Source organism: Larus michahellis, chromosome W (assembly GCF_964199755.1).
Source record: "Larus michahellis chromosome W, bLarMic1.1, whole genome shotgun sequence".
NCBI classification, from domain to species: Eukaryota; Metazoa; Chordata; class Aves; order Charadriiformes; family Laridae; genus Larus; species Larus michahellis.
Window position 1 is genome coordinate 14,323,420 of NC_133929.1, and position 23,776 is coordinate 14,347,195.

The 23,776-nt window shown below is 43.9% G+C and overlaps 1 protein-coding gene and 1 long non-coding RNA gene across 23 annotated transcripts in view; one reads left to right on the forward strand and one right to left on the reverse strand.

The window, feature by feature from the left end:
* Nucleotides 1-23,776, forward strand: part of LOC141735446 (CUGBP Elav-like family member 4) — a 788,748-nt gene that overhangs the window by 558,086 nt on the left and 206,886 nt on the right. The gene's annotated exons all lie outside the window — the stretch shown is intronic.
* Nucleotides 4,924-10,315, reverse strand: LOC141735447 (uncharacterized). The gene is made up of 2 exons (XR_012584736.1): nt 9,979-10,315; nt 4,924-6,604 (listed from the first exon to the last, which is right to left on the reverse strand). It is a non-coding gene; the product is annotated as an uncharacterized LOC141735447 (long non-coding RNA).

Below are 23,776 nucleotides of genomic sequence, written 5' to 3' on the forward strand. Positions count from 1 at the left end.
CAAACAACTGCAGCTTCCTAACTCAAAATGTCAACCAACACCACCCTTAGCCTGTGCATCTCATTGCACAGGTTTTCCTAGTGGTTCCTGCCCAGGAAAAGAGCAGGGAGGCTTTCCTTTCCCCAGGGACACCATAGCATGGGACACACAACACAGGGCCAGAGCACTGGAGCTTGCTCCTAAGTGGCCTCATCTCCATTGGCTCCGCATCTCCCATCTCCCATTCACAGCCAGCAAGGACAGCATGAGAGAGTGCATGCATGTGCATGTGTACCCACTATATTAATTCATATGTATGTGCATTTTTACATATCAGTTCTATAGGGCTCAGCAACATCAAAAGGAACCTGGATAATCAGAGCAGAAGGTATAAAAGATCAAACAGAATATCTTTTAAACAGATCTGAGAAGCTTAATTTTCATCCAATGTTACTGCAGGAACTTTTCCTTCTTTTTTTTTTTTTTCCCCCACTTCCATGAGTTTCTTTGATCTGTTTTGATGTCTTTTTCAGCTCCTCTTCCAAAAAAATTCTTTTAAAAACCTTTTTTTTTTTTTGCTTTTCCTTTCCCCCAAAGTCATGAAGGCTTCTAAGAGTAAGAAACTAGCTATATGCAGCATCTCCCCACACACTTTCCTCCCCACAATGCACATGCACTCCACAGTCCCTGTTCTGCTCAGAAACCTCTGACTCCAGGGTAGAGGGATGAAATTAAAACTACACTGAGTGAAATGTTATTTCCTTCATGTCAATGGTTTTAAACTCGGTCACTTTTGAGTCCTGTTCATGTTTTGAATTGGACTACATTTGTGGCAAAAGCTGTTCCCTCAGTTGTATGTCTAGCAAAAGGCTACCTTCATAGAGAAAAATCTGGCAGGCTTCATTTCAGACCTGTGCTATCAGTTCACATTGACAAGGATGCGAGCATAGGGTCAGGTCACCTGGGTTTTCCCTTTGATTTCCTTAAGGCCAGGACAAAGTTACTTAACTTCCCAGACTAACTGCTGAAGAAGTTACTAACTTCTGCAAATCTGCTGTGCCTATAGGCAATTAAATTTCATCCATGGATGAAAGTCACCAGAGAGGAAATGCTCTTTCTTCACAGCTCTGTGGCACATTTTCTGCTCTGACTGGGAGCACCCCAGAACTCCTCCCTGGTTCTCCCAGGTGCTTTGAGGTCTGGGGTCCCTCTTAGCTCACATCCCCCTGACACCCTGCAGTAGCAAGCTCCCATGCATGCCATCACCTTGTGCCACACTCAGATGTACCGCTTCAACCTTGACACCCTGACATTACCTCCTAGCATTCCTCTACACATCCCCCAGCCACATGTGAGGGAGCTGTCACTCCTCACATGCTCCTGACAGCCTCCCCTCTCCTGGCTGCCTTTCCCATTCCTGCTTTTGCTCCCCTTGCTGTAGCAGCCATGCTTGCAAAAAGCCCTTCTCCAGTGAAGGGAGTGCTCACCAGCACTTCAGAGCAGGCTCCCCGCAGTCCACACCAAGCACAGGCAAGAGCTAAAGAATATCATTTGAGTGAAGCCAGGTTGAATTTATGTGGCAGGCCACTGTAGGGGATGACTGTCTGCTGGGGACAGGGCAGATAAAGGCAAAACCCTTTTACACTGGCCCTAAGCAGGCTGCAAGCAAAGTCTGGATGCCAAGGCTCGCGATTCCTGCATTAAGGCTCTCCCTCCCTCAGCAGATAGTGCCAGAGCAGTAGGAGTGCTGTTCCTGTGCTTCTAATTAATATGATTTCAGTCTCCTGGAGTGTCCTCAGAGCCCAGATTAAATGTGGAAAGTGTAAATACTGTACACAGACACACAGACTCACCAGACTGCCTTGTCTTTCAAGCTGAGTTAGTCTTTCTTGCAGCAAGCAGATGAGCTCAGAGGAACTGGAAAAAAAGACTGAGCTATTACAGCCCAAGTTTTGTGTGAAACCAAAACTGCCCTGCAGATTGGAAATCTATTTTCAGTTATTCCAGTTCCTTCCAAAATGCTACTACTACTAATTGAAGTTCTGAGACTTTTCAAGTAATTTTTATCCACCAGCCTCCTCTCAAATACAAAGCCAGCTCACACCTGTCAGGCATGACACAGGGTGCTAGAGACACAGGGTGCCAGAAATTTAATCCTGAATTTCCCAAATCTAATTGAAATGGCACAAGCCATGGTTAATAATTCACTACTTTATTACTGATATGATGCCTTGGTCTATCACAGCATCTGAATAATTGATTTGCCAAGAGGGGCAACATGTCCTTTCCTAAAGCAGAGAAAGTTTGACCAAAGAGTTGCCATGTAAATCTGGCTAAATGCTTTTAAATAGTTTGAGTCTAGATCTCTGACATTCACTTGGTGTCTAAGGACAAGCTGGGAAGAGGCAGCTGGGGAAGTTTTATACCATCCACTACAGTACATGTCATATGTCTAGAAACATGGTCAAAGAAATAGTGTATAAAGCACTGGTTTATACATGGGGAAAAAAAATATGAGAAAAGACTAGAAGAGAAAGAAATGAAGTTACCAGAAGGAAAAAAATCTTACCTTTACAAGCCTATGCATAATAGGATTATTAACTACCTTTAGACTTGATTCATTAGGTCCAGGTCCCCTTCCTCCCACCCTGGTCCCTGCTTTGACTCGCACTGGCTCAGATTTACTGAGTCTAATGGATGGTGAACACCAGTAGAGGAGCTGAGCAAAACTTGACTTAACACAGCCAGACTTTGTATTTTCTCAGCCTGGAAAGCTGACAAAAATCTGGGTGACAGTCCTACTGTGCTTTAGGATTAGAGGCAAATTTGGGCTAGAAATGGTGTTTCAAAGTTCTCCAGAACTGACAGCCCCAGATCTGAGCCTTGAGAAACCCTAGAGGTAAACAGTCAATATTTCAGCTTGAACAGTGATCAATTTTTTCATCTCCCATCAAAAGCAGACCTCAGTTTTGACAGGTTTCCCCATCTGTAAAATAGAGATATTGAGAGATGGTGCACTGGTTTCCAACCATTCCTCTGGATGGAGAAGACCTCAAAGTACTTTGAACCACTGCTATAATCTCGATTGATGTGGGATGATGACAAAACCATGGAGGCAGATTTCTGAAGTATCAGAGGAGCCTTGGTGAGGGTCCCATCAGGGCACACCGTGGCCCTGCATTTAGAAAAGTAGGATTTTAACTGAGTATCTCCTGCCAGATATGCAAGGTGATAGCTCTACTGGGAACCAGTACCACTTCCATGCAGTTTCACTGAAATTTTAAGAGCAAAACGGCAGCCTCTGGCACTTTCAAGGAACAAAACACAACAAAATAAAGCATTTTAGCTGCTAGCTGAAAAAGCATTCCTCTGACTTTCTTCTCAGTTTATTTTAACATGAAAGTTTGTACCTATAAAGCAAGTCACCTACTGAGCTAGTAGCGAAGGGGTTAACATAATTGGGTCTGTTTTCTCCCCCTTCACTTTGCCTTTGGTAGTTAAATCAAAAGCAAGTGGTACTGCCTTATTACTATCATTGCGCTGAGATAGTGCATTAAAGGAGTTTAGGGTTTCAAATTGAACGTCAAATATAATATCACAGTGGAAACTTGAAGTGTGCAGCTGAGCTGCTCAGCTCCAGAGGGTTAGCGATGCCAGTCTATCTGCCCAATAGCACGCCAAGCAAGTGATCTCCATTTCAGGCCACTGAGCTATCTTCAGATGCTCACCAGGACTTGCAGGCAGGAGAAGGTGGCCCTGATAGATGTCAGGCAGCTGCAGATGGAGAGTTTGGTGTAACGAATTGATTGCTGAGGAATTGATTGGAGTTCTGTATCGCCTCAGCTGTAGCAGCCAATCATAGCTAATCAACCCTTTGTCACTTCAAACCAGAACAGTGTCATGTGTGGACCAGGGACAGAGAAAATGTCTTTCATTTTCCTTGGTAGAAAAGTTCCTTGTTGGAAAAGAACCATGGCCATTGCTATATGATTTTTCTACCTCAGTGCTCAGAAGCTGAATCATTTAAGTTTGGAGACATTTTCTATGGGCATAGGCACAATATTGTCAATGCCTGCCCCCCAGTTCTTCATTTTTTTCCTTTCTTGATCTGATTTATTCTTTTTCTGCAGGAAACATCAATGACGTATGTTAGATGATGGAAAAAGTGCATAGTACCACATACAGGCTTAATACCGCACACATGTTTTTATTGTCTTGTAAACACGCACTAAAGTGTATGAAATTAAATCACTGAGAAAAGCAGGTTAGGCCTATTCAAAGTTTGGAGGAACCTATATGTAGCTTAGAGAACAAATTCCTGTTGAAACAACTTCTCATTCAGTGCAATGAGTTGTCACAGTAAAGAGTTCCTGGGGTAAATCCTTTATTCTGGTAAATTTTCTTAAGTGGCTGAAGGATTGCCAGTGTTGTTCATCTTCCGCAGCCTCACTGACATCAGTGCAGTCATGTCCTCCTTATACCAAAACTAGAGTTGTTTAGAAAGCTCACCTGACACAGCAAAACTGTTCTTCAAGTGCTGTGATAATCCTAGGCTTAGATTATGCTTTCAGTCTGCTGAAATCATTTGAAAGTGCCCTAGAAATGTTGTTCATAGTCTCTGGATATGATCAATTAGACGATCAAGAAAACTCTCTTCTCACCACCTCCTCTCCCTTCTTTCCTCATAAATCCTCCCAGAATATAGCCCATGTAGGACCAAAAGGTGCCTCTCCTTCTCCATCCCCTAAAGGACTGTGTCCTGGGGCGTCAGGGCCAGTCTCAAACTGACATCTCAGACTGCCCAGAGGGACTGGACCACCATTAAGCTACCTTGTCCTAGCTGAGACAATTACCCAGGACATACCCCACAAAGCAATCCATCCACCATATAATTCTGGTGTAGGAAAACTGAGGAGAAATAACTGGACTCCAGACGATCCAATGTGAAACAACAGAAGCCGTTTATTAAGCACAGATCATCATCTTTTATACCCTGTGTTGTAGCCGTACATGCCACTTGCTTATTTCTGATTAGCTAGTTACACTGTCCACGTGCTGTCCATGCAGTTCGTTCCCAGATCAGATTGGTTACAAGAATTCACATAGTAAATTGCTTAGTCATTAGCACAACATGTTTTCTACCTTCTCAGTTCCCATTTTTCCCATGTACTAATTCCATCTTCTACCACCTGTTTTGCCCTTAATCTAATCTCTCACAGTAGGGAGGCTGGCTCACATGACCATTTTCTCTCAGACACATTCCTACAATACCCCCTTTTTCTTCTTGAGCCAGCCAGACCTTATGCATGGCATTTTCTATCATGTCAGTCACTTTGCGGAGAACACACGAGGCTACCATAATCAATAATAATATAACCAAGAATAGCATGAGCCCTTGCTTTAGGAAGTCTGATAACCATCCCGTTATACCCCATGAGCTTAACCAATCATCGAAACCATTTTTGACCACTTTTAATTTGGACGTTTTATCCTTCAGCTCCCGTAACTGCTTATGAATGGATGATGAGTGGTCGGAAAGATTCATACAACACATACCTTCAAAATCTTCACATCCATGACCCTGAGCTAACAGCAAAAAATCAATAGCCGCTCGATTTTGCAACATAGCATGCTGAATGCTATCAACAAGCTAGATATGATTTCAGTTGTAAGGTTTATCTGTTTACTTGCCCAACACCCTATCTTATTCAGCATATTTAATGCCGTTGCTGTTCCTAGCGAAGGAAGAATACTCAGCCCTATGCTTTGTCCAAGATTCGAAAATGTTATATGGTCGTCACAGGATGGAGTGAAGGTATGAACTGTTCTCTTGGCTCTGTGTTTCCTGTGTGCTCTGCTCACTGTGTCTTTGGCCGTATGCAGGCCTCTGCTCATAGATCTGCCCCATCTCCCCCTTTTTTGTTTAACACCAGACCATTTATTAACAAGGTCCCCATGACTTGTGCTTCTACTCGTCGTGACGCTCTTAGCAGGTTATATACTAAACACAATTAAAAACAGAATCAAAAAGAACCCTGCTAAGGCAATAAATACCCAGATTCCTAAATTTAGCCCAGAAAGCCAATTTCTTTGGATTTACCCACGAGAAATCCTTTTGTAATATTTCAAATGCATTGCGGTTCATTAAGTCTTGAATCTTTAGTATTTGAGCTTTTAGCTGATCATGTAAAGGACGAATATTTTGTTGCAACGACATGTCAAAAGCACCTTGGAGATGGTGTTTAACCATTTTCCAGCCATGTAGCAACGTATTCCAGGGGAGAGATGTAACACGAAGTCTTCGAGAGTTGTACTCCCAATCACAATACAGAGAAAGATGTGTTTTTAATGCATTTTGCCAATCCCCTATCCATGTTACTGCTGTTTTATACCTTACTCGCGTTAAATTTACACAATAAGATTGATTACATTCTTGGATACTTGCATTTTGAGCCGAAGCAAACATACGGATGAGAAGTACAAATCATTACAGAATTGTCTTGCTCACAACTTCTATTTGTTGCAGTATTATCTGTGGTTAGCATGCACTCCGATTTAAGGTGCTTCTAATACACCTTCGGTTGTTCAGGCCATTCAACAGTTCTTCCAAAATGTCGATCTACTGCTGTGGATGACAAAGAAGACATGTTTAGAAAATTTAAAACATGAGTTGCTTTATACAATCACTCTTGAGGTGTCATACCTATGGGATTCCCCCTTTTTTGTTTAGCAAGCATGGTTTTTAAAGTATGATGCATACGCTCCACAATTGCTTGCCCAGTTGGGGAATGAGGAATACTGGTGACATGTTTAATACCCCATGTCTGTAAAAAAAAAAAAAGGCCTGTACTTTAGCGGACACATAAGCTGGTCCATTATCAGTTTTTATAGTTTTCGGTACTCCCATGACTGCAATGCATTGCAACCAATGTTGAATAACATCACAAGCCTTCTCTCCTGTATGAGCAGGAGCTACAACAAAGTGAGAAAATAAATCAACTGAAACATGTCCAAATTCCATAATGCACGTAACATCAGATTTCCAAAGTTCATCAGGTGTAAGCCCTCGCAGGTTAACCCCCGCAAATGATGGCAGAGGAGCCAGCTGCTGACTGTGAAAGTGACCGTAATAGTCTGTGCTAGGGGAAAGAATAATTTATTTGCCCAATAGAATGTACTAAGGCAATTTGTAGGTTAAGACTTTTTGATAACCAAGGTCATCCTTTTTGATGGGGACATGTATGTGGCTTGGATCCATTCCAGAAAGCTGGTGACAGCACAAACGAACCTGGGAAAACAATCGTGGTAACATTTCAATCATCATAGTTACTGGTTTTGAAAAGGTATGTGGCAAAAATACCCACTCTAATGCAGTCAGGCTCTTTGCGAGTGCATCATCCCACTGTCCTATCAGGGCATAAAGTTGAAATTCTTGTAGGAAGGTGTTCAATGCGTCTTGCAGCAGTAGTAGACTATATCTTATCTTGCAACATGCTGTAATGCCTTCTGAGCTGTTGGGGTTAATGAACATAAAACTTATGGGGGGGGGCGGGGGCAGACACAGTGCTTCAGGGCATCCCCTGTATCTTCAAAGTGCGCCCATGTCTCTCTCCCCCTCGCTCATGTCTCTCTCCCCCTCCCTGACCCGAGACAGCCCCCCTATATCCTGCAATGGATTGAGTGGAGAAGTACAGGCTAGAGTCACTGCATGCATGGCCAGTGCACGCAGCAAGTCCCACCAGACTCTCCTGCACTGGATCGAGTAGAAAAGTACAGGCTAGAGTCACTGCACACGTGGCCAGTGTATGCAGCGAGTCTCACCAAACTCATGATCCAGCTTTGCTAACAGCGGCTGTCTGATACGTGACTACATTGTTGTGATCCCTTCTTGTTATCTTCTTCTGTGAAGGTCAGGTTCTCATGGATACACACATAGTTTTTAGAGCAACATATTCTACAACTCGTACAAGGGTACGATGCAAAGCGGCATCTACAACTGATCGTATAATGCTTATTAAACACGGCAAACAGCATATTAAACATAACAGACAAATTCCTTCCACACAGGCAATGAGTATAATTTGCTTCAACCAACCCCACCCCCAAGTCCATCCAGCAAAGAGATTCCACCCAGTGGTCTCCACAAGTTGCTGGTTCGGTCGGTGCAGTTCCTGCAACTGGGCGTGGATGGATTTGGAGTGGTCACTTAGATTCACACAATACAGTCCTTTAAAATCTTGACAACCATGTCTGTGAGCTGAAAGCAAAAAATCAATAGCAGCTCTGTTTTGCAACATCGCATATCGAATACTATCTACATCTAGCAATAACTCAGAAATAGCTGGACTAGTAGCATTGTTAAACTTCTCCTTGGCAGCAAGAGAGTCCTTGTTATCAAGAATCCTTGGCAGCAAAAGAGTCCTTGTTAGCAAGAGCGCATGCGGACTCCCTGTTCTTGCTGGTACTGTGCTTTGATCTTCTTCCACCACAGGCCAAGATTCTCAAGCAGCTAGATAAGGTGTCTGTGAGTCCATTACAGGCTTATGTCATCCAAATGTTTTTCTTGCCAGCACCCGAGACTGAATAACAATTGGTGTGATATATGTGTTTTCCAGCACCCAGGTGCGAGTCCCTTGAGTGTATTTACAGTCCTCCTCGCCGATCTTCCGTTGCTTTCCCATATTCCACCCCCTCGCTCAAGAGACCGCTTCTGCTGGGGTTCATTTTAGTCTCGCAGGGTATAACACAGAGTAATTTACCAAGGCATGCAATAACATAGACACATATAGGAAAAACCAAAAACATATCTCTATGGTACTGCTTTGAATCAGGTGTCCTATTTCTCTTTTTCTGATGCTTTCTCGTAGCGCGTATGGCATACTTTTGTGCTAACGTGGCACATTTCCCATCTAATTGTTCCTGTTTGGTTTCCTTTTTTTTTTTTTTTCTTTTTTTCTTCCATTACTTACGACTGACATAAAAGTCTGCCTTTGCAACAAGAGCTCAGTTTCTCATTTTTCCTTAAGTTTCTCATTTTCCTACAGAGCATTCTATAGATTTTGTCTCAACTCCTTTTCCCAATCAACCATGATCTTATAGACAAACAACAAACAACCAGCCATACGCCCTGCACGGGCGAGCCGTTCCCGAGAGCGTAAGCGTGTCGGCTGGTGAAAACTCCCCCAATATTTCAGGATTTCCATCGGTTCTACAGCCCATCCTGGTGTATCTACCTGGGGCACGCTTGCGTTACGTCTATAACATTGTGTATATACAAACTTCTTCACTTGACGGAGTGTCAGCCCTAGTTGCATACGAGAACAGTACCACACCAGGCAGAACACCTGCTCAAGGGGAGTCACCTAACGACACTGCACACAACAAAAAACAAACAGTAGGCACAGATGCTGATCAGCAGGTATAAGCTGGCCCCCACACACACTTACACAGCAGACATACAAAACCAGCACTTCTATCTCAGGGAGACGACTGGGGAGGGGAGGGGGCGAGGCGGGCAATGGCAGGAGCAAACAGCTCCGGCTCTGTCCTTCTCTGCTGACATTCTGCCTCCTCCATCGGCCTCAGGTGGAGCAGAGGGGATCAGCAGGGGATTGTCCCAGACCTTCGGACCTGGCCTGTTCGATCCCCCTCCCGTGGGTTGTAATGCTGCAAAAGCCCCGGCTGCCGTGGCTCGCTCCGCCTTCATATCTTGTAAGGTCGATAACACCAACCACCACGTCGTCACCAGCAGTGATGCCTCTTTGTCTCCTTTACTTATCACTTCCCACAGTTTTTTCCCAACAGCCTCCCATATTTCTGGTTTAAAAGCTGTCTGGGGCTCTGGTGCAAATCCGTTCCCTCTGCACCAGGTTAACAACCTTCGGAGCATATGCTCATCGTATTTCACCCCTCTCTTAAAGGGGATATGCAGGAGAAGTCTTAACATAGCCCCTTCTTCTTTTGTTACTTGTTGGCCCATCTCCTGCCCCGGCTGCTCACCTCTCTCTGGGTGTCCGTGGCCACGTCGTCTGTTTCCTCTATTCCGGATTGCCGCCCAATCCGCCCGGTCTCAGTCCAGCTGAGCCGTCCTCCAGCCGGTGGATCTCCTTCTGGGTCTTCCGCCCCTCGTGTTCCATTGCTCAAGCCAAGCGCCGATCGGGATCACGTCGGGGTCACCATCTGAGGAGAAATAACTGGACTCCAGATGGTCCAATGTGAATCAACAGAAGCTGTTTATTAAGCACGGATCATCATCTTTTATACCCTGTGTTGTAGCCGTACATGCCACTTGCTTATTTCTGATTAGCTAGTTACACTGTCCACGCGCTGTGCATGCAGTTCATTCACAGATCAGATGATTGGTTACAAGAATTCACATAGTAAATTGCTTAGTCATTAGCACAACATGTTTTCTACCTTCTCAGTTCCCATTTTTCCCATGTACTAATTCCATCTTCTACCACCTGTTTTGCCCTTAATCTAATCTCTCATAGTAGGGAGGCTGGCTCACGTGACCATTTTCTCTCAGATACATTCCTACAGAAAACTGCATAACTGCCTGCTGTGTCCAGCCACTAATTTGCAGACAGGACAGGGAAGACTTCAGCAAAAAAAATGTATGTGTTCCTAAAACCATCTCTGCTCAACAGAGAACTTTAACACATGCTGGACGTAAAGCATATGCAACTCCACACTCAACTTTAAGATGTGCTTCAAGTCACCCATGTGTCTCAGTGCTTTGCTGAACAGGAACAGACCAAGTCAAGTTTCCCCTGGGAAGAAACACTGTTAATTGCTAAAGAGTACTTTTGCACTTGACATCATCTTTTAATTGTAAAATATCTATAACAAGCAATTATCAAAATAAAGTCCAATCATCACATGAATTGTGGTATATACACTGTTAACCAATTGCAAATGAAAAGAAAATTTTATTAATGCAAACTTCTGAAAGAGATATACCATACTCAAAGCAGGTGCAAATGTATAGATATAGCTATAGTGCAAGTCTACTGAGAGTGAGAACACTTCATGTAGGAAAGTCTTGGATCAATTCCACAAGTGTGATATCATTTTTTCCTTTTAATACTCTGTCCTTGGAGTACAATGAAGAAAGATGGTAACTTTAGTTGATGCTGTGTCTTTGTGTTTATTTACTGTGTTGCACATTATACAGTAAAAGATTAAAAACAAAAGAAACCTAAAAACCTGTGGGGTTAAGTTAGAATTTTATAGTCCTGTTGGGAAATAACATGGCAGGAGCAGCAGAATCATCCTAAAGATGCATTATATTTTGTGAGAACTCTGGTGCATGCAGAACATCCATCAATCATAGAGATAGTTTTCCATCTCATCAATTATGCAAATTAAACCACAAAACCCATGTTCAAATAATGGTAAGGGCCTGACATAAACCCAGGAAAGCAAGGCAATTTGGAGCAAAGGTTGAAATCCTACTCTCTCTTTGCCCTGCCATGCACTGGCTTTTCAGGAGACACACTGCACGACTGCTGTGGCGAAGCAGTCTTTTTGTTCCTGCCAGCAGCTCAAGTATCAGCAAACCATGGTATGGCTGCTAACAGGAGCTTGAGGGAATGAGCTTGGGATTTCTTTGACTTATATTCAATGATGTCCACTCTTTCCAGTCTGAGTGAGGCCAGGACGTACCTCACGTGTTTGTGAGGGTGCACCATGGCCTTTAGCATCATGACCCCTAATTACTCTGATGCAGATGGACAGACTGAGCTATGACCCACTCGCTGGGTGTGGGAGGAGAAGCCTCAGCTCCCAGTGGTTGAGTTTATCACCCAGATAAGCCCCACTAGAATAAAACTCCTCCTAGTATGGTGGTCCCCCACCTCTCTTATGACTTACTCCTGCTTTTCTTCTTTTCCTCTACCATGACATGACAGTGAATGGAAGTCACATCTGGGAAGAGGAAATCAATCCATTTTGAAACAGTGATGCAGCTCTCTCACAGGTGGCAGCCGTTGCCCATGTGAAGATATTGCAATCGTTCTAGCAAATCTTCTGCAAAGGCAGAACAGCATAGTGGGAGCTAAATATAGAATAGAATCATAGAATCATAGAATCTTCATGGTTGGAAAGGACCTTTGAGATCATCGAGTCCAACCATACACACACAAAAAAAACCCCCCTACAATCTCTGCCACTAGAGCATGCCCTGAAGGGCCACATCTAGATGTTTCTTAAATACCTCTAGGGATGGTGACTCAACCACCTCCCTGGGCAGCCTGTTCCAGTGCCTGACCACTCTTTCAGTAAAGTAATTCTTCCTAATATCTAATCTAAACCTCCCCTGCCACAACTTCAGACCATTTCCTCTGGGCCTGTCGTTATTCACCTGGGAGAAGAGGCCAACACCGACCTCTCTCCAACCTCCTTTCAGGTAGCTGTAAGGGCAATGAGGTCTCCCCTCAGCCTCCTCTTCTCCCAGCTAAACATGCCCAGCTCCCTCAGCCTCTCCTCATATGACTTGGTCTCCAGACCCCTCACCAGCCTGGTAGCTCTCCTCTGGACACGCTCCAGCACCTCAATGTCCCTCTTGTACAGAGGGGCCCAGAAGTGAACACAGTACTCGAGGTGAGGCCTCACCAGTGCCGAGTACAGAGGCACGATCACTTCCCTGCTCCTGCTGGCCATGCTATTCCCGATACAAGCCAGAATGCTGTTGGCCTTCTTGGCCACCTGGGCACACTGCTGGCTCATGTTAAGCTGGCCGTCCACCAGCACCCCCAGGTCCTTTTCTGCTGGGCAGCTTTCCAGCCACTCTTCCCCAAGCCTGTAGCGTTGCTTGGGATTCTTGTGGCTGAAATGCAGGACCCGGCACTTGGCCTTATTAAACCTCATACAGTTGGCCTTGGCCCATCAATCCAGCCTGTCCAGGTCCCTCTGTAGAGCCTCCCTACCCTCAAGCAGATCAACACTCCCACCTAGCTTGGTGTCATCTGCAAACTTACTGAGGGTGCACTCAATCCCCTCATCCAGATCATTGATAAAGATATTAAACAAAACTGGCCCCAAAACTGAGCCTTGAGGGACACCACTGGTGACCGGCCACCAAGAAGATTTCACCCCCTTAATCACAACTCTCTGGGCACAGCCATCCAGCCAGTTTTGAACCCAGAAAAGAGGACACTTGTCTATGCCATGATTCGCCAGCTTCTCCAGGAGAATGCTGTGGGGGACGGTGTCAAAGGCCTTACCAAAGTCCAGATAGACAACATCCACAGCCTTCCCCGCATCCAGAAGGCGGGTCACATGGTCATAGAAAGAGATCAGGTTGGTTAAGCAGGACCTCCCTTTCCTAAACCCATGCTGGCTGGCCCTGATCCCTTGGCTGCCCTGCACTTGCCCTGAGAGCTCACTCAAGATGATCCTCTCCATGATCTTTCCTGGTACCGAGGTCAGGCTGACAGGCCTGTAGTTCCCTGGGTCCTCCTTCCGACCCTTCTTGTAGATGGGCGTCACATTAGCTACCCTCCAGTCATCTGGTACCTCCCCTGTTGACCAGGATTGTTGATAAATGATGGAGAGAGGCTTGGTGAGCTCTCCCGCCAGCTCCCTGAGTACTCTTGGGTGAATCCCATCCGGCCCCATAGACTTATGTGTGTCTTAATATCTCAGAGCTCAAAGCTCAAAGTGACAAGAATGACAGTGGATAAGAGTTTTGTTAGCTTTTCAGAGCAATCTTGCAATCAAAACTGCTGTCTTCTCACTGATGCCGTGTTGTCACCATGAGGCCTAGAGGAACTACAAACACCAATGTGGATAGTATAAAGTAACTGCTAAGTCATGGAATAAGGAAGACTCTCCAATATGCTGGTTATTGAATAATAATAACAACAACAACAATCACATAGTAAGGCTTCATCTTCCTCAGTTTTGTTTACCTCAAGATCGGGTGAAGAAGATCTCACTGTTAGTGGTTATTCTCCACAAGGAGAAATAGATATCAGTGTCACTAGGGGGTTCACACACTGAACGTGTGTCCACAGTGTCTGCATCTGTATGTGAGCAAATCTCTCTTGGCTGCCTCTACAGTCAACGGTGAGTTAGGCAATATGGTCAGTGGAATTTGATCAAGATTCATTTCAGCCCAAAGTAGATTCCACCATTTGGTCACAAGAATTATATACTAAATAATACTGACTGTATTGATGAGATGTCAGTTTCCTATCAGGGCACCTGGACACCTGGCTCAAACGTTGACACCTACACTGTAAAATCTACTGCTAGGTGGGATCTATTTCATGATTGTCTCACGTCTGAAGCATCTAGTTTTAAGTACTCTCAGAGTTATTTCAAACTACAGAGAGCGCAAGTTAGTGATTATAGGATTCCTCTGGTTGTGCAGAAGTCTGCTCTTGGACATTTGAAATTTCTTCCAGTTTCCAGAGAACTTACCAGTTTTCATCAATAGCAGAATGATACTATCTCAACCACCATATAGAGCAGTTTCACGGCAAGAGTAGTCCAAAGAAAATGTACAGAGAATGAAATGTTACCCAGTCAAAAAGAAAAGATTTGCAGACAGAAGGAAAAAACAGTGTACTTTTCTTGCCAAAGGACAAGGTGTTTTTTAATTCCAAATGCAAGCATCATAAGACAAAAATCCCAATTTAACAAAAGTATCTATCTATCCTTCTATCTATCTATCTATCTATCTATCTATCTATCTATCTATGCACAAGTTTGGGAAAAATGTAGACATTCAGAAAGATTTCTTTTATCAGTACACCCACACCATGAAACTGATTTTCCCCTCCAAATTATTACTAGTGAAGCTGTTTTGTTGTTTTTTCCTTCTGCCCCTCTGCCTCTCCAGTTCTGATCACAAATGCATTGCTTGTACTCCCTGTTGGTCAAACTCCACATTTGGTATGCGACCACCAGCTCTCAAATGTAAGCGAAGAACTATACTCCACTGATTTGTGTCAGTGAAGCTGTATTTGGGAGATAATTGTTCACTGGGTTTATTTATTACAGTCACTCTCACAGGATCTGCATCACAGTATGGTCACAGTATGTCTCTGGAAATAAAGCAAAATGAATTGTATAAATAAATTGGGTGCATTAACTCAACATGAGCTTTGCAAGCAGCAATATAGTCAATAGAACATACTGGTGAAAGTGACAGGACATTATATATTCAATGACACATGCTAACAAAGGTAACAAGAACATTTATTCCATAAAGCATACAAATATCATATAGAGACAGAGGAAGTTTGGGTCACATCCAACTAAAATTGCTTGTTTCTGGCTGGTGAACTGCACTTGACAGATCTCCTCATATACAGCAGTACCTTGCAATGATCATTGTATGCAGCCCAATTTATCTCTCATTAGCAAGACATTTTATTACTAGCCTGTGGGACCATCCTCTCAGCATTGCTGATTTCTGTCTGCCCAGCAGAAATACTGTCTTAGCCAAGAGCTTTCTGTAGGTGACTGTCTAGCCAGAGAGGGAACTTGGCACTCAATAAAACCCACCAACTCAGGAAGCACCTGAGGCACTTGCAGTCACATTTCCTGAATACTGCTCACTGCTCTCTTTTCTGAGAAGGTAACTCTACACCTTGTAGGAGAATAATTTTTCTTAGCTATTCTTCATCTTTTGTCCTTCCTTCCCCTACTCTTCACCTCAGGGAAACCCCCTAATGACACCGATATCTATTTCTCCTTGTGGAGAATAACCACTAACAGTGAGATCTTCTGGGCTGACTGGAAAGCATGGGAATACGGAGAGGAAGATATTATAAAAGTTCTGCTCCTCTCTCTGGGAAACAATCCCTCTCATACTCTGTCCAGTTATGTAAGGAGTTACCCTAGGAACAAAAGGAACTTCTCAAGGGGTTGTCTGCCAGGTAGAAGCGAACATTACCTCTGCAATGACTTGTGACTATGTTTGAAAATACAGGCAATTCCATACTGGAGCTTGCCTTTAATATGGGTATTTTGACCTTCAGTCCATTGCTGTTTGTCATGCAGTGTCATACTTCACACTGTGTTGGTATCTGGGTAAATTCAGTCATGCCATTTGACTTGGCTTTTCTGCTCAACTTGTTTGGGACAACCACCTTCAAGACAACTTGCCAGAATATCTCCTGCATTAGATAAATATCTTTTGTTTTTCATCTCTAGCTCCACAGTGTATGATGCAAAGTCCATCGAAATTAATGGGCATCCTCCCACAGACCCATCCTAGACATAGGTGAAGCCTCACTCATATAAAATCTTAACCTGCCTTCTCAGCCCACAGCCTGGACTCCAACATTAGCACAAGCCAGCTGGAAGTGTCCTTGTCAGGACACTGCAGCATGCAGAACAGATCTACTTGTGAAATGAGTTTGATGTGGCTCGGGCAGGGAAAGAGTTAGGTGAGGTCCACAACTTAGAGAATATTAAGCACTGATTTTTGTTCCTGTCTCAGGAAAGAGATTAGCATCTAAATGGTCATGGAGAAAGATGATATTTCTTCACATTCATACTCTTGCATATCAATAACAGAACTGTCAATTTATTTACCTCTCTACCTTCTGTCCTTGGTCCCTACCTCTAGTCTATGTTCATGCACTGAGCCTGACATCGTGGCATACTGAGGTGGTTCTCTGCCTCTACAGGACTTATTCAGAGAACTTAGTCCTGGGAGAGCTGCCCGTGACTGCAGTAGCACCCCCACATGCATCAGTAAGTTAAATAAGAAAAGAGCTGATTTGTGCATTGATTTTGCCAGAATGCTGGAGGGATAGTGTAGTTTAGCTGGTAGACCATAAAAGGTACTTTACAATTCTTTCATTCTCTTTCTTCATATTCAGCTTGATTGTCCCAGCCACAGGTTTTAATTGGACAAAAACTTTGTTTTGACTGTTTTCAGGCCATGAAAATCTTGTAGAACAGAAGTGATTGTGGACTCAGTGAAGGAATGGATGGTTGTACAAAAAAGGAAGTATATGTGTATGTGTATTAGTGTAGTTGACATAACTCATATGGAAATAAAAGCATCAGAAATGTCCTGCTGCAGCTCCAACCTACCAGGAAAAAGCTTAATTTTATGTAATTGAGAAAACACACAAATGATATATAGCATCGTTTAATAGCACTAATCCCCCTTCCTTTCCTTTTCTCATACCTATTATTCCTTTTAAGAAGTGGTTCACCTTTGAACCATTTTCTCTTCAAGATCCACAGACTGATGAACAAAGACATGAGTTCAATGATTACATTTCCATTGTTACTTAATGTAAACAATAGAATTAAGCCCAGGGAAATCTTTATCCCATCAATTATCGAATGGCTCAGGCACTTTTTAGGTAGATTACCATGACTGTTCTAGAGGCAGTTCAGCTCGTTCTGGTCAAAACAGACTGAAATCCATGCATTCAAAGCTCCTGAAATCAAAGGCAGTTCTTAAATCTCTTATTACAGCTGCCTTTATCCTGTTATGTCCCATGTCCCTGCTACCCTTGCTCCTCAGTTCAGCACATTCCCCATTTAGCATCACTGTTAGCTCCATCACTCTTCCCTTACCCATCCACTCCAGCTAAGACCAGAGGCACTTGTTCTTCAGCGCATCATGAAGGGAGAAGGTTGATCCCTGTTTCTATGTATGTCCTCTGAACTAAATGATACTAAAAGCACAACACCTTTAGCCCTCCCAGAGCCACTACAGTTGGCCAAATCGCCCTGTGATTTATGTTCATTAACATCATGAACATTACAGTGAAATTTTTCACCCTGGCACTGTCTTCTTCAAGCAATGAACATTGAATGACTTCCATCAAAAACTCTTGTCACAACAACTGGAAAGCCTTTTTCTGAAAATGTGGTTACTCCCCATTGGCTTGGAGCAGAAGTCAATGGGTGCAGATCTCCAGATTTATAAGCATTTCTTAGAATTAATTTATCTGTGAAGTCTAACATCTTCCATGTAGTTGTACCTGTCAGATACAAATGATTCAGCTATGCAAGATGAAATCTCAATATGTCGATATGATCTACCGTAGAAACAGATTATTTTTCTTTCCTCTTTTTCCAATATTAGATAACTAAGTCTCCATACAGAAACAAAGAAATAAAGAAAACACACAATATACCCAACAGCATTCAAATAGTAGCCTAACCAATGGGATGAGAAATTCTTTATGAAAGTAATGCTGTTTTACAGCATCTCAGCTCTGCATGTTTTTACAGACACCCATAAATTTCTTTGTTTCTGCCATGTTTTTTTTCCCAGTGACTATTGTCCTGGTGATGTTTGGCCCAAACTGAGATAAGTTCATCCTGGAGTTCTGTTCCTTTGTCACACTTTTCACTTGTTTTTGGGTTTTTTTTTTTTGTGCAGTACAGCTGTGTTTACTGGAGGATTGTAGCAGATATGGCTTGACCTTACAAGGCTTTTTATCAATTTACTGTAGCAAAGTTAAGGTCTCATATTCCAATTTGTGGGAGATAATCTTCAGAAATGAAATTTGTTGAATGTTCATTTTGTATCCTCTTATGTCAGATGCAAGAAGGAGATGAAGCACCTTGTTTCCACTTCTGTAAGAGTCTAAGATTAGAAGGAAAAGATACTGCTCATATTTCATTTTCATGTGGTCCAGCCTTTGAGACCAGCTTGTCTTCTGTCATTCCAGAAGCACATCAGCTGTGAACCATGGAGCAATGAAATGGTTTTGAAAAAGTTTCCCTCAGATTTTAACATCTCCATAGTAAATATGTGGCATATGCAGAATAAAGGTCCAGCTATGTGTAGGCATGATATTACTCAGTGTGAAGAAAATTGTTCTCTTTTGGGGGCCAAAAAAAAGAAGTGTAATTAAACAGACAAGTCAGAGAAAGGCACAGCAAAAACATTCGGAGGTACTTATCACTTCAAGCAGGGAAGACATGATAACTCTACATGAATGTGAGGGGGCAAATTGAAGCTGTGGCGTTCTTGTGAGGTCCAAACAAATTGCAATTAAGAGAAGGCTGAAAATTAAGAAAACCTCAGAGAGAGTATGAGAATGATGAGATTTTTTTGATGGTAGAAGTATGGTCCTTCCAGTGAAGTGGCAGAAATTCTTCTGATTATGTTGTCTAATTTGAAATTGGATTGGACAAAGTAGCTAATTTCCAGTAACAACAAGCTGTGCTGAAACTTGAGGTGAGTCAAATTATTTTAATGGGCTTTGGGAACAGAAAGAGGGTAGAGTCTACTGTGATGATCAAAGAGTTTTAGCTTGGGCATCACTGTGCAACAAATTGTTCATTATAACAGTAATAACTTCTTTCTAATGATTATACTTAAATATTTATGAGCACCAACAAGAAAAAGTCCTGTTAGCAGCATTAGCCTACCTCTGTCCTTTGCATATTACACCCTGACCACCTACAATGGAAAGTGAACTCTGATCTCAATAGCTACATTATCCGTCTGAAAATTAGCCCTTACTACATACTCTCAGTATTTAAACCATCATATCCTGTCTGAGGAAAGTCTGGTGCCATCATAAGCCCATCACTTACTGTATAAATAATTAGGAAAGTGAGGGAAAAACACATGGCTAGTGGAATTGAAGCCATAATAATAAGTCAATTCCCTTGCACATTTTTTTAAGATCAAAAAGTACTTCACAAACATTCAACTATTAAAGTCTGCACAGGCTTTGATAACATGTGTTCCCAGGATTTGCATTCTGTAATGCTTATTACTAACACTATTAATAATACTGTTTTGCATTAAAGCAGCAAATAGAGATCTTAATCAGGGCCCAGAGGCCTCTTTCACTAGATCCCACAAACCTGTATAATTAAAACAATGACTAGTTTCAGACCTACATCTTTACAGGGTTTGGGTAGGATTTATCTCACCTAACTGTCACCATCTGAAAGCAAGGGTCACAAAGTTGTAAAATGAGCATGATTGGCATAGGACTCTGCTAAGGCACATGGAAAGAAGGTGATCAGTGACAGCCAACATGGCTTCACTAAAGACAAATCGTATCTGATGGCCACACTCAAAGGGTTGCAGTCAACGCCTCAGTGTCCAAGTGGAGACCAGAGACGAGTGGTGTTCCTCAGGGGTCAGTACTGGGACCAGTGCTGTTTAACATCTTTGTCAGAGACATGGACAGCGAGATCAAGTGCACCCTCAGCAAGTTTGCTGACAACACCAAGCTGTGCGGTGCTGACAACACCAAGCTGTGCGGTGCAGTCAACACGCTGGAGGGAAGGGATGCCATCCAGAGGGACCTGGACAGGCTTGAGAGGTGGGCCCATGCAAACCTCATGAATTTCAACCAGGCCAAGTGCAAGGTCCTGCACCTGGGTCAGGGCAATCCCAAGCACAAATACAGGTTGGGCAGAGAATGGATTGAGAGCAACTGTGAGGAAAAGGACTCGGGTGTTGGTGGATGAGAAGCTCAACATGAGCTGTCAAAGTGTGCTCACAGCCCAGAAAGCCAACTGTATCCTGGGCTGCATCAAAAGAAGCATGGCCAGCAGGTCGAGGGAGGTGATCCTGCCCCTCTACTCTGCTCTCAGGAGACCCCACCTGGAGTACTGCGTCCAGCTCTGGGGCCCCCAACATAAGAAGGACATGGACCTGTTGGAGTGAGTCCAGAGGAGGGCCATGAAGATGATGAGAGGGCTGGAGCACCTCTGCTATGTGGACAGGCTGAGAGAGTTGGGGTTGTTCAGCCTGGAGAAGAGAAGGCTCCGGGGAGACCTTATAGCAGCCTTCCAGTACCTGAAGGGGGCCTACAGGAAGGATGGGGAGGGACTCTTTATCAGGGAGTGTAATGATAGGACGAGGGGTAATGGTTTCAAACTGAAGGAGGGTAGATTGAGACTGGATATCAGGAAGAAATTCTTTACTGTGAGGGTGGTGAGGCAGTGGAACAGGTTGCCCAGGGAAGTTGTGGATGCCCCATCCCTGGAAGTGTTCAAGGCCAGGCTGGATGGGGCTTTGAGCAGCCTGGTCTAGTGGGAGGTGTCCCTGCCCATGGCAAGGGTGTTGGAACTAGATGATCTTTAAGGTCCCTTCCAACCCGAACCATTCTATGATTCTATAAGTCTATGAAATAGGATCTACTCCAAAATCATCTGCTTCTAGCTCAGCTTCAAGGCTACAGGATACTGAACAATCTCCCCTGGCCTAGCCAAGCATGTACACACATGCTTCACTTCAAGGCTGGAGTAAAACCTGTTGACTTCCAAGGAAAAGTAAGAAAAGCTGGTTGCAATAATTTTATTGATGAAGAAAGAAGTGGCTTACCCCAGGCCACAGAAATTTATGGCAGAGACAGAGACTAATTCCAGACCTCCCAAATTCCAAAATATTGCTGTAGCTGCTGGAAAGCACAAATTATGCAACAGGAAAGGGCCACGTTGTTTGACTGTGACCAACACTGAGCATGTCCAAAAGTCCCAGTCTGCCATAGCATAGGGGGAAGGTGGAGGAAAAAAGTTATGTTCTGCTCACTCTGAATCAAGCCCTTTCCCTGGATATGAGATGAGCTATGTAGATGCTCATGGCATTCCTAGACATCTTTCCCAAGCATCCAGCCCTTCCATGCCAGGGGAATCTGATGCCCAGCACTGGAACCTTGCTTCACTCTGGTTTTCTTAGAAAGGGAGAGCCAAAAGAAATCTCTGGATGGCAGCCTCTGGCACTCAGCTCTTCATATTTCCCTCACTTACTCTTCCAATGTCTCTTTTCTATTTTTTATTTCTTTTAGATTGTAAGTTTCATTCCATCTGGAAGGGACCAAACTATAACTGTCAAATATGCACAGAAAAAGATGCCATTGTGGAGGAAAAAAACATACAGAAATACACCTTTGGGCTATGCTAAACTAAACACTGGGTGTGTTTCTGCATGCATTTGCATACAGAACATGCAGACACGTGTGCATGTGTGCACAGATGCCATTTAATTTTCCAAAGCAGAAACAAACAGGCTTCAAATTGCCCTTCCCCGTTCGCGGGAATAGCCAGGCTGTGAACACCCAGCCCCAGTGCACTGGTGTCCTCCATCAATACACTGAAGGAGCAGTGACAGAGTGGCTCCTTTACACTATTTCCTATCAATTTACCTGAACTTCTTGGTGATGCAGAGGAATAAGAAGAGGCATGGATAAAGCCAAATCTTAGCTCTTGGCCTCTTTGCTGGGACTGACAAAAAGGATGCTAACATGGTGGGAAAGTTTTGGGAGTACTATTCCTCTGAATAAATGCTTGGAGTTACAGGTATGCAATCCTAGTGCTGTCTTTGGGTTAACACAAGTTCTCCATCGGGCCAGTACTTTGTGCCACGTAGTCCAAGCAGTGGGTGCTCTACCAGAGAACAGAGTTGTGCAGTCTTGGTCCTTGAGTTTCCCCACATCAAGGCAGCCTGAGAACCTGGCAGATCCCTTTACCCTGAATAGCTACCACTCTCATCTAATTGACTAGGCAACATGATGGAAAATATACTTTTAGATAGCATAAAAGTGCCTCTGAAAGTTATATTCTTCCTTGAACACTTTGTTTCGGCTGGTGTAGATCCAGCCCAGCTTTCCTGAAATCAGCAGTGTTGTTTCAGATTTACACCGGTGTAATTCCCAGCAGCACTTGGTCCTGTCATGGGAAATTAAATTCAGGATGGGCTTCGAATACTGTATGGGTAGCTGTTGTGGTTTAGCCTCAGACGGCAACAAAGAACCACGTGCCGCTCGCTTGCGCCTTCCTAATACAGGAAGAATCGTAAGAAAAGGCAAGACTCTTGGGTTGAGACAAAGGCAGTTTAACAGGACAGCAAAGGGAACAGGCAAACAACAACAACAACACGGATAGGGGAATATACAAACGCGATTACGGAACCGCCGCTCCGCCGGACCCGGGACGCCCCAGCCCGCTTTTAAGCAGCAACTTCCTGCCCCCTCCCCCGGCAGCTCAGGGTGGGCGTGGCTCACATGGCATGGAATACCAGGAAAAATTAACCCTATCCCCACCGGAACCAGGACATTATCCACCCCTTATTCCATACCATCTATGCCATGCCCAGCAGGTTCCAATGAATTGCCACCACTTTCCCCTGTTATATATATATATATATACACACATATAATGCCCTTAGTTTATGGGTCATCCCTCCAAAGTGTCCGTTGAGTTCTTTTAATCCACGGCTTTGGGCTCCATCTGTTAGAACAGTCTCTCAGGGCAGGTGAGATGCTGGGTAGTGCTGGTCTGTTGCATGCTGTATTTTTCGGAGCTTGTGACTGGTGCACCTGGTGTGGCTCATGCATGCAGTCCATGGGCTGAAGATGTAGATCTTGAGGAAACTGCTGGGTGCCAGCTGCTGAGATCAGTTCTTATCCCATCATCCCTGTGCCTTACTTGTAGTACAACTGATAGCAATTATAGCAATGAAGACATACAGTGACAGTGTTACTTAGCAATTAACAGCACACAATCTGATTCATTGGCTATTCTCGCCCAAAATCAGATCCCCATGAGGTACACATCGGACTTCCCCATCCTGCCGCATCACCCACCAAGTGCACCCAGGTCCTTGGGCAAAAGCAATCCCACGGATGGGTTTGCCTTTGCCTGAGGCAGGACTAACCCAGACTGTCTTCCCTGACATATCCTTCATGTGCACTACGGGGGCTTTATCCCCTTCTACAGTACGTGGAAGTTTTGATTGGGCAGGGCCAGCCCGATTGTTAGATCCCCTGGTGTTAACTAGCCAGGTAGCTTTTGCTAAATGAGTATCCCAGTGTTTGAAAGTCCCACCACCCATTGCTCT